The 10,000-nt window shown below is 36.4% G+C and overlaps 1 protein-coding gene across 1 annotated transcript in view; it reads right to left on the bottom strand.

Annotated features, from left to right (window-relative positions):
• Window positions 1–10,000, bottom strand: part of LOC144974574 (membrane-associated guanylate kinase, WW and PDZ domain-containing protein 1-like) — a 156,691-nt gene that overhangs the window by 19,735 nt on the left and 126,956 nt on the right. The gene's annotated exons all lie outside the window — the stretch shown is intronic.

Raw genomic sequence — 10,000 nt, 5'->3', positions numbered from 1 at the left:
CAATGACAAAAGGCATTTTCTTCACTTTGGTCAGAATACTTTTACTTCATTCATTTATCAATGAAGAAGATGACACCCGACTTGTCATACAAGCTCAAACACGAGACTCCAAAAGAGTTCTTCTTTTCAAAGAATTTTTGAGGAGTTGGTGATCCCACCTTCTTTTTTTTTTTACCCCCCCCCCCCCCGCCCCATATTTGTCCATCAAGCAATAACTGGTGGTAGATGGTGCTGTTAGATCTGTCGGAAAGTACTTTGCGATAGACAGGCGTTTTATTCAAATGATAACGAGCAATAAATTTTGCTTTTTGTCAGTTTCACGCTATAGAAACCGGGAGAAATTCTGGCTCCATGGGTCTTTTCTGAAGGACTACTTAATTATTGAGTCATCTCAACACAGCGGTGTAGATAGTATGCGTTTGGCTTAGGAGTTCACAACATTGCCATCCGGAAGTACAACTGGTCAACAAACAAAATGTTGTGTAACCATGATCGTTTATAGTCAGGATAATACAGTTTAGTGAGAATTACTCATAACCGCGGGTGGCAAAAAAAAAAAAAAAAAAAACAATAACAAAGACCTGAGTGACGTCAACTTCGAACTATCTATACACTGAAGTAAAAGTAATCTGGCCAAAATAATATAGAAAAAAAATATTTTTGTCAGAATAAAACACATTAAGAGTTGAGACAGAATTAGAACAAAAGGTTACACGAAAGTTATAGCCGAACATTAGTCTACATACACAATGAATCTAGATTTGCCTCCCTTTCTATAATTTGGTTAGTGTAGTGATATACAATTGTAAGTTATAAAGACTTACTAGTAAGTGGAAGCAAATGGAACTACTTAACATGGTAGAGACAAAAACCCTCAACTTTATTTCGACACTTTCCTTCCTTAACTACATCCTCTACCTGCTCACTCTTCTCACTCTTTCATTTATTTTAATATTCTTTCCCTTTAGGTCTATTAGTAACATGAGTAGAACACCTCTATGAAGCTTGAAGTGGCTCGGTACTCACAACAATATATATATATATATATATATAATATATATATATATAATATATATATATATATATATATATATATATATAATATAATAATATATATAATAATGTAAATTCGAACAATGGCGGTTCTTCCATTGACAAGACAATATCATTTTAACAAATGAACGTTTATAAAGTCTCCAGTTCATCATTGAGAACAAGTCGTTGTATAAAACGTTCTTTCAATTCCCGTTCGCTTTCGCCAGGTACTCATATCCACACCTGAGTTGAAATTATCGCATCAATGTAAAAGCAGTAAAACAACTAATTAATAATGCTCAAATTTTTATGATACTTTGTTGAAATGTAAACAAACAAAACCGATTTGATGGATGGGGTGGTGGGAGGGGGGGGGGGGGGGGGGGGGGGGAGGGGGGAGGGGGTAAAGTTTTACGTTGACACAGAGCCGATCGACTGCATGCAATGGTTTATTTGGTTTCTCAAAAAGGCGAATACACCAGGGAAACAAAAAAAAAAAAAACAACACATAATAATAATAAAATATCATTTCTCTGTCATATTTTTTATGAATAATGTGGTCTTATCTTGATAAATATTTTTTGGAAAAGCTTTTTAGTGCATTAACAACGGAAAAGATAAATAAACACCAAAAATTAATGATGTATAAAAATGTATCAAATATTAGATGTAATTTAATAAGCACGTATAGATCTACTTCTTGATAGTATTATGACATCGTATGTTATGATTTAAAATGACACGAAATAACACAATTACGAGGGTAGCAGCTAGACGTCTACCTACTGGTAATTGATTTGGAATTTTGTTGATTAGCCTGGCCAATACTTATTTCAATATTATTCCTTTTTTTTTTTAGATTTACTAATTTAATCATTCTTTTCAAATCTCATTCCAATTTTTTTAAAAATTCAACTCGATTCATCTTCTCTTCACATTTATTTTCTCTCTTTTTCTGGAACTTGATTCATCGCCCGTTCATTTTCAAACCCTTTTTCTCTTTTAAAATTCTTTAAAAAAATCTTTTGTTCATATTCAATACTTCTCTCTCTCTCTCTCTCTCTCTCTCTCTCTCTCTCTCCCTCTCTCTCTCTCTCTCTCTCTCTCTCTCTCTCTCTCTCTCTTATACACCCGTGTCCAATCTTCACAACATTCCGTCTTGTTATGAAATCCAATATGACGTCATATTGCAACCATCTCTAGGCCAAGAGAAACCCCCGAAGCCTAGCTCAATGCCCACGCCTGAAAATATCGTTTTTTTTTTTCTTCTTCTCCATCTTCTTCCACTTCTGTTCCTTAGCCTTAATAATATATTTGTTGTTATGATGCTAGTAAAACGCGATGAGGTGAACCCAGGTGAGCTTCTTTCAGGTAATTGCTTGATTTGGGGATGCCTTCAGCCAGACAAAGAATGTAAGGGGTAAGTAAAGAACATGAGGCATCGGACGTAGAAGAAAAAAAAAGTAAAAGAAAGATAAGCAAACAAACAAACAAAACAAAACAAAAACAAACAAAAATAAAACACCCCCTCCAAAAAAAAAAAAAGAAAAAAAAAGACGCCATTAACAATCAAAATAAATAAATAAATGATTAATAAAAAAAACAGAAAGAAAAGAACACACAAAAGAAAATACAAAAAAGGGTGGCAGTTCTTTTTTTTATTTATTTATTTTTTTTAAAGGATATGGTCTCAATAATTCTTAAGAAATCTCTCTATCTACCCCCTACCCTCCCTCTTCTCTCCTTCTCTCTTCTCCCTCCGCCTTCACTCTTTTCTTTCCAAGATTGTCTAAAATTCTTCCATTGAGATTTTAAAAAAATAAAATTATAAGATAAGGTGCGTGCACCAGAGCGCGGGTGGGTAGGTGGGTGTTGCCTTTTTTGTTTCTTTTTTTTTTCTTAAAAAATCCACTAACATAAAACAAAAAAAATTCAAGAATCTCTATCAGACCGCCGCTTACACCCACCACTCTCAACCACTCGTTAAAACCCAACATAAACTAGACAGCAAAACGGGTTCTAATTTATTAAACAAAGTGCGTGTCATAAAATAAATAAAAATTACGTGAAACCCCCCCCCCCCCCCCCCCCCGCCCCCAACAAATCCCGAACCAACCCAGCGGTGGTAGGTATCAAAAAGCCTAGAATTTACAAATATCATTTTAGCTTCCGTGGAAACAATCTCAAATCCTCTTCTTTTTTTTTTCATTCACTCAGGTGTGAGGTCTGTTGAGTAAATTAACTATAGTCTGTCTGAAAGGTGGTTTTAGTGGCTGATGTAACACTCAAATCGCAGAACGATGTTCTGATCTGAAGCCAAACTAAATCAATTGTTCAAAGGTAGTAGTGCTTGAAACGTTATTCTTACATAGACAGACATGACAGACAGATGGATGGTTGAATGGCTGGATTGACAGATAAACACACAAAGTTTGCTCTCTCTCTCTCTCTCTCTCTCTCTCTCTCTCTCTCTCTCTGAGACGCACCCATCCTACCTCTCCCTTTCTCTCTGTATAACACACACACACACACACACACACAGACACACATACACACACGCACGCGCGCAAGAGGACACAGAGTTAAACTATGTGGATAGATAGTCAATGAAATGGGTATAATATTGAGAGAAAGACTGACGACAAACACACTGTTGTGAGATGGAGATACACAAACCCCAGAGAGAGAGAGAGAGAGAGAGAGAGAGAGAGAGAGAGAGAGAGAGAGAGAGAGAGAGAGAGAGAGAGAGAGAGAGAGAGCGAGAGAGAGAGAGAGAGAGAGAGCAAATAAAAGAAAAGGAGTAGAGGCGGAGGGAAGTTTTCACCTTAGAGGAAGTAATGCGCTTTAATGGATGTAATGAGACCGATTTATTGCTTGCTACAACTCCTAACATTCCATTTTGGCAATTGCCTAGCTCGCCTGTTTAGCTTTTATTAGAGTTTTATTTATAGGACTTGTGTTCTCCCCATGAAAATTTCCGAATAATAGCTGTAACTTAAAATTGACACACACACACACAACTGTGGGTTTTTGTTGTTGTTAAATACACATTTTAATCCAGAGAGTAAAGACTCGTCCGTTATTTGACAGAAAATGAGAGAGAGAGAGAGAGAGAGAGAGAGAGAGAGAGAGAGAGAGAGAGAGAGAGAGAGAGAGAGAGAGAGAGATGAAATGGAAAAATTCGTAGTTTTAAGGGGCAATAATATAGTAGACACTAAAACCACTTTTTGAAAAATGACCAATTTGTGTTTAACTACATTGAATTATGCTATCTATATACAAACTCTGGTAACAAAACTTTTTTTTCAAAAAGTTTTTAAAAAATTGAATTTGCTACTTTTCAACATTGGAAAAAAATGTATAAAAAATGAGCATGTACATAGATAGTTTTATTTATTCAACTATAATTTCTATGCGAAAACTAGCTGTGAAAAATAACATAAATAAGAATGGGGTAAAAGTAACCCGGGTAAACTAAGGATATAGTCGGTGTTAGCATTGAGTGCGTTAATTGTCAATTAATGACCCGACAATTCGTAGTTTTACGGAATATTCGTAGTGGTAGGCAGGTCTAAGAACAATATCTTAATATTTAAATCCCTATTCTTTTCCCGAAAACTAAAATGATTAACAATTCTTTATAATAAATTATGACAATTGGATTGAGTAGTCTGATGTCACGTTGCCCAGCAACGGCGGCCATCGTGGTTCAAAACAAAAAAAATGGGTACTTTTTATTCTTCATGCTGGCGAGACCTTTTCAGATGTCATGTGATCAGAATGTATAAAAGTCAAAACATGATCATTTTAATAATGTTTTTTCTCCTCTGGAAACACGTTTATGCTCGTCGGAGAAATATTTCATAAGCCGTTGTCCGCCATTGTTCCGATAGTTTAGAGCCGGTTACAAAGTTACCATGCATCATTACGAGGGAAGTGACGTCATGACTGTTGAAGCGTATTATTTAGAGTGGCATTCTAACATCGTCATCAGTGTCAAGACAATCTTCGGTATTATTTAAAAATGATATTGCCTACGACCCCTCCTTCAAGATTTTTTCCCTCTTTATAAAAAGTCGGGTTTCGCAGTTAAAAGAAAAAACAAACAAACGTTTATTAAAGTGTTACCGCAGTTCTTTTAATAGTTAAGATGGTCATTCGTGTTATGGGATATTTCACTGTGAACTTTTTATGGAAATGAAAGCTCACGGTAATACGCTTCAACAGTCGTAACGTCACTTCCCACGTAATGACTCATGGTAACTTAGTAACTGGCTCTAAACTATGGGAACAATGGCGGACGCCCTTATGAAATATTCTCTGACGAGCATAAAAGCGTATACAGAGGGGAAAAAACATTATAAATCTGATCATGTTTTGACTTTTACACATTCTGATCACAAGACATATGAAAAGTTCTAACCAGCACGAAGAATAAAAAGTACCGATTTTCTTTGTTTAGAACCACGATGGCCGCCGTTGCTGGGCGACGTGACATCAGACTATTGAATCCAATTGTTCTTTTTTTTCTTCTCTTTTTTTAAATAAAAAAAAAAAAATCAGAGAAATCCAGAATTCAAGGAACAGAGGGGGAGCGAGCATTATCATTGTTACATTCGTCATAGGTCAACAGACAGGGGACAGATGCCCAAAATGTACCTCGTCATGAGCACACAGGACTCCAGCCCCCAGAGCTGTTATCACGCCAGACCAGCGGTATCAGGAGCCAGTTTTTTTCTTTCTTTCTTTCTTTCATATTGCAAACGTCATGGATTGATTGATATCCTGGTAGCGAAACTATTTATTTATTCTCTCGTGATCTCAGGGTCGACTTGCTATTTCAAACAAAGGCTACGCTTTTTATACTGCGTTAATCTAATATAAAGCCATCAAATCTAATAATGAATCGCATAATATACGAGTTGCCCCTCACTGTCGTCCGACAAGATAACATCTTTGAAGTTAAATGAAATGATGTCGTACAGAAACAGGACACAAAACAATTCTATGCTTCTTATCATGGGAGGCTCACCTAGCCAATTTGGATTATCATTTCATTAATATAATCTCAACCTCGCCCCCCCCCCCCCCAACACATACAATATTATCTCTCTCTCTCTCTCTCTCTCTCTCTCTCTCTCTCTCTCTCTCCCTTCCCAACACATACAATATTCTCTCTCTCTCTCTCTCTCTCCCCCCCACCCCCAACACATACAATATTCTCTCTCTCTCTCTCTCTCTCTCTCTCTCTCTCTCTCTCTCTCTCTCTCTCTTCCCCCCCCCCCCCCCCCCCCCCCAACGTGCTATCATTTCTCTATTGTTTGAGAATTAGAGTTGTCAGACAGAAAGTCATACACTTGTAAAAAAAAAGTGAGACGCACGCTTCTTCTACCTGTTGCCCTCTCCAAGACAAGCAAAGAAACCAAACACAAGAAAGCTAATTCATTTCAAGTTACACGGGGTAAAAGGCACAACAAAAATATATATCTATAATATCTTAGAAATAAACAACCTCTTTCCACAGGGGAATGCCAAGCATGTTTCGAGATACAGTCATGCTCTAAAATAACTGTCTCGTCTGACAGCGGAGCGAAAATGAAATGAAAACAAAGCGAGACGCATTCGTCTTCCTGAAATCGTCCCAAAAAACATTGAAAACTTAATGGTCAATTATTTTGTCTGATTCCATCTCCACGGATTGGGTAAGTACCAACTCCATTATTTACGAGAAAACTTTTGACGGGGACGAACAGAAATATCTAGTGGTGAAATGTAATTTACGAAATACTCATAAGCACCAGAGTGTCGTAAACGAACTAGATGGCCATTATTCGTTTATCCCAGTTTCTATTACGTGAAACATGCATCTCAACAAGAAACAACAAAGAACACGTCTCTCGTGTAGAGTTTTGTTTTTGTTTTTAAGGGTTTTACGGCGCTTGCAACACATTTAGGTTATATCAGCGCCAGTAAAAAGGAAGAAAATGGGGAAGTAAAAAAGTTCTAGAATTACAATTAAAGCACCCAAGAAAAAGTAAGACATAGGGGAACTGGGAACAAATAGGGATCAGGTGTAGATTTCAAGAGCATCAGCACGAGTAAACAGATATAGGGGGATAGAAGACACAGAAAGTACCTCCCTGCCCACTATGGGAGGTCAGGAACCCCATCCAGTCTCGTGTAGAGTGTATTGATATTGAATAAAAGCATCAAATCATTGGTAGATAACCTAGGATGAGGGTAAAGGGCCGAGAGACGATCGTAGGCTTGAGTAAGGGCGGATTAATTCTGACCTATTAGGGCCTGACCTACTATAAGACGATAGACAAAGATAGAATTCTTTTTGTCTTTGTATTACATTCGATTGATGATCAATGGTGCCGATGCTACGATTCGTGAAGTTGCGACGACTAGAAGTTTTAAAATATCAAATAAATTGATTGGAAAATGAGATCCTCTCGAGCCGTTTACGAAACTTTGAAAGTGAAGAAGACAAAAAGAAATAAATTATAAATAGTTAAATGCTTTTTAAATGTGGGAAAAAAAATTAAAGAAATCTCATGACAATTTTAATTAGGCAGTCGCATTTTACAAGCTCATTCGTGGTATATTAGTAAACATTTTCTGCTAAATCAAGTAAAATAGTATAACAAAATATGTAAGACCATGCAAATTGTACCAAAGAAATAAACACAAACATCTACAAAAGTAATTACCCTTTGTAGATGAGTGAAGACACCACATCTTGTACCGGGTGATGGCCCAAGCAGTGCTGTTCGAAGACGTGCACAACGAACAATATCAGTCATGCCACAACTAGTACTAATAATAATAGGTCATTTTGAAATCAGTGCGGGATGGGGCACCCTCGAGACACGTCTTTCAAGAAAGAATATAAGGTATCACTAAGTCATCATCGGTCCTTATTAAATCCATATCACCAGTCTCTCGAAATTTGATACAATATCAAAACCCACCACAGTTACACTGATCACATCTCTGAATAATTTGGTTGATCTCAATGAAGAAATGTAAAAACTCTATCGACGAGACAACGAAACAACCCGTAGATCTACATCAAATTGGGGCAATTTTGTCCAAATTTCCAGACGTATGTTAGGAATGGCGATGATATCTTCTGATGATAAATATAGAACCCTGGCAGACACGAGATATACCAGAAACATATAATTTGGAGTCAATCCATCATAAACTTGACATAAGTGTTCTTCATTTGAAATGGAAATAAAGCAAATTCATAGAGTATAATGATTAACTGCAATATCGTCTCAATTGAAAACCATAATCTGAAATTTAACTCTTCGTTAACTTGCACTTTGTCAAAAATAAATGGAAAATAATAAAAGCACTGCAACTTGATCGTCGTATTTAACTCACCTTATATTTTATTAAATTTACTAAGAATATTTTTGTTGGTAAAACAACACACAACGCCCCCCCCCCCCCTTCCAATGGAGCAAGATTAGCTAAAAAAAAAAAACCAAACAAAAAAACAAAAAAGAAACAAACAAACAATTCGTTCAATTCAGAATTCAAGGAGAAATCTTTAGGAATTCAGTTATGACTCATAACAATAATATACATTTATATATTATTTGAAGTGTACTTATGTACTAATAATATTATATATGCCTCGTCGCAGAAATGCACATCGTTTTACGACACTAGTTGCACACACACCAAGCCAGTCGATGAAGAAACTGGGCACGTAAAAGGCATCTCATCTCGATCAATGATGGCACTAAGATTGAGTTCATCTTTCACGAGCTCGATGATGCTAAACAAACACATAAAAATAGAGATGCGCATTCCCGGCAGTGAATAAACATTGATTCCTTTGTATAGCACGGAGTTTATTTCCTCTTCCTTCCAACTGAAAACATCATCAGTGTTGACGAGAGTATGTATTTGTGTGTGTGTGTTTGTGTGTGTGTGTGTGTTTGTGGGTTTGTTTGTTTCTGCAAGGTTGATGTGGCAATATGAGCGAGAGAGAGAGAGAGAGAGAGAGAGAGAGAGAGAGAGAGAGAGAAGGGGAGGGGGGTAGGGGTCGCAATTTATAAGATAGAGAGAAAGGGGGGTCTTCCAGAACAGAAAACATCAGAGATCTCCGCTTGGCATCGAACCAACGATCTTTACATGCAAAGATCAGGAAACTGGACCAATACAAAATTGACAGATACTTCAATAATACTAAAGACAATGGAAGAAATGAGATTTACAAAAAAGGTTGTGTGACTAAAAGAAATAAAATTTGTGAGAACGCCGACCGGAAGGAGATGGAAAGAGAAAAGGAGTGCCAAAATTTCCACATAATTAGATGAGAATAAAGAGCAGAGATGAATGAATGATCGGTTACAGTAAAAGTTCACATGCTGTTAAATTAATGGCTGACTGGATGGATGGATTGACTTCGAAGGGATTGAAACAATACGGTGGGAGAAGATAGCACCAAATCATCTATAGATCATATTCGAATAACTTTTGCTCTACTTCCAAAACAAACAAATATTTTTGAAGACAAAAACAAAAGAAAAACATAAAACAAACAAAAAACAAAACAAAACAATATAAAAAAATCAAAATAGAACCAAAAAAAAAACAAAACAAAAACAAACCCCAATCTCTCCACCCCTCCACCCTCCCCACCCAAACCCAAATAACTTTAATATATACATTGATTTTAAAAGACCAAAATAAATCCCCCAACAAAAAAAAAAAATCATAAACAAAACAAAAATAAACAAAACAAAACAACTGTCCTGAAAACGAAAACTTCAAGACTAATTTTGGAACATTCCACTATAATGAAAAACCAAACTTGTGCACCAATGAGACCTCATCTCTGCCAAAAAAAGGAAAACCCCACGCAATTTCGTCTATATATTGAATTATGGCGAAAGGAAATAAGTTTATAATCTCAGAAGTAATTTTACTTTAGTCCATA

Source organism: Berghia stephanieae, chromosome 6 (genome assembly GCF_034508935.2).
Source record: "Berghia stephanieae isolate SIO BIC M18660-M18661 chromosome 6, UCSD_Bste_1.3, whole genome shotgun sequence".
In the NCBI taxonomy this organism is placed as follows: domain Eukaryota; kingdom Metazoa; phylum Mollusca; class Gastropoda; order Nudibranchia; family Aeolidiidae; genus Berghia; species Berghia stephanieae.
This window is presented reverse-complemented; position numbering and strand designations above follow the sequence as displayed.